A 1,934-nucleotide genomic window follows, 5' to 3' on the forward strand; every position below is an offset into this window, starting at 1 on the left:
TTTTGTGACTGGTTTCTTTCACATATCCCATACTTTCTAGTTCATCGATGTTGTAGCACAATGTCCAACCTTGTAATTTTTGGATGCCATCTGCATGTATCAAGTAGTATACATCATTTACTGATTTTCATCCCCCTCTCTTCACATAAAATACCAAGTCCATTCTTTTATTTCTATCTCACTGTCTTCTTTGTAACTTCTAATGAATATACCAGTGTTGAATCTCATGGCATCCCCCTGCAATGGTAAATTCCAGTCCTGACATTTCAGACAATCCCACCAGTTCCTGTAATCCTCCACTCACACCATCATTAAAAATGAAGCAGCTTACAAAAGCTGAGCCAATAACAACAATCACTTTATTACTCAACCCTTCCCTCCTACAACCAAATGAAGGTTTTATTCTCAGGAAACAGTGACACCACCTCAAGGGCTCACTAGCCACAGCAGTGACGTCCTCATCTGGGCTTCTCCCAGGAGAGATGGTACTCACTGCCTTGTCCCTCAACTAAGGGCCATTATGACAAATCCAAAAAAGAAAAATGCTGTCTTTCTTGTGCTTATTTATAAACAAATGGGTCTTTTTTTTTTTTGGTGGGTTTTTTTTTTTTTAGGGGAAATTTTAAATATATTCGAAAGCAGAGAGAGACTACTATAATGCAGTCCCATTGCCTAGTTTCAGTGATGATCAACCCTTGGCTAATCTTGCTCCATCTGACCTTCATCTCCAGTCCACACCTCCTTTACCAGAGGCTTCTCCCTAAAACTCATCCCAAATATTTACTTGGACACTCCTCTCCTGTTGTCCTACAGAGCTGGTTATTTTAACTTTATTTGCAGTAGACGTTTGGGGAGCACAGAGCACATTACTCTGTGTCCAGCACTGGGTCCTGAGGACACAAAGATGAATAGGACATTGTCTGGGCAGTTTACACACCAGGAACATGAAACACAAATATTCCATTTGATTATAATAGGAGGCTGGGGGATGGGCAAAGTTGGTTCCTGACACAGCTTCACACGGGCGACAGTGGGGTTTGTAAATAAAATCATTACTAGCAATCACATGCCAGAGTAGGGGTAACATTTCCAATAAAGATGCTGGCATGGAAATGCTTACATGGTATTACTTTAAAAAGGTTAGAGGGGGTTAAATGAGTTGCTACAATAAGGTGGGAGTTGGTTAAAATGTGAAAGCAGAGCCATTCCTCTCATTGATCAGGCCTATTGGGCATGATTTGCAGCCTGGAAAAACCGGACAGCAAAGCCACCATGATAGATCCCTGGTGTTCCACATTGTCCCAATCCCCCACTGAAGCCTCAAGATGTGGAGCCTGAGATCAGCTGAACAGGCAAAGAGAAAGGGTTGGGGAAAAGGAAATATAAATTAGGAGACCCAGGTCTCCTGCCATCTGAGCCAGCAGGGAGGCCCAAACAGAACCACGTGGAGATGCCGGGGATCGAACCCGGGGCCTCATACATGCGAAGCATGCGCTCTACCACTGAGCTACATCCCCTGGTGATATAAATTGACATCTCCACAAATGAGTACCAACCTCACAGGTATGAGTCTAAGTTAAAATGTATGTAAAATAGAAATACATATGTAACCAACCATAAATGGGAAGAACCTGGGGTGTCTGTGTAAAACCATGAAGAATCTTGGCGTCCAAGGCCGCTGTGTCAGGGAGAGCTCTTTGGAGAGGCAAGTTTCAGGCGTCAGACCTGAATCATCATTTTCTGAACAAACTGTCCCCACAGTGAATGATATGGATCTTCCCCTACTCAGTTACTCATAAAGCACCAAGATGTGCCCATGCCTGCAGGTCACTCGGAGGGCCAGAGCTTTGATCAGCCAGCAGGAACCAGGAGAGGCTCCCATTTTCTGTACATTTTGAAGAATGAGGAAGAGGCAGGCAGATGAAGAAAAAGGT

At 43.7% G+C, this 1,934-nt stretch overlaps 1 non-coding gene across 1 annotated transcript; it reads right to left on the minus strand.

Annotated features, from left to right (window-relative positions):
• Positions 1–1,445: 1,445 nt before the first annotated feature.
• TRNAA-CGC (transfer RNA alanine (anticodon CGC)) lies at positions 1,446–1,517 on the minus strand. The gene has a single exon. It is a non-coding gene; the product is annotated as a tRNA-Ala (tRNA).
• Positions 1,518–1,934: the final 417 nt, after the last annotated feature.

Source organism: Budorcas taxicolor, chromosome 6, assembly GCF_023091745.1.
Source record: "Budorcas taxicolor isolate Tak-1 chromosome 6, Takin1.1, whole genome shotgun sequence".
Classification (NCBI taxonomy): Eukaryota; Metazoa; Chordata; class Mammalia; order Artiodactyla; family Bovidae; genus Budorcas; species Budorcas taxicolor.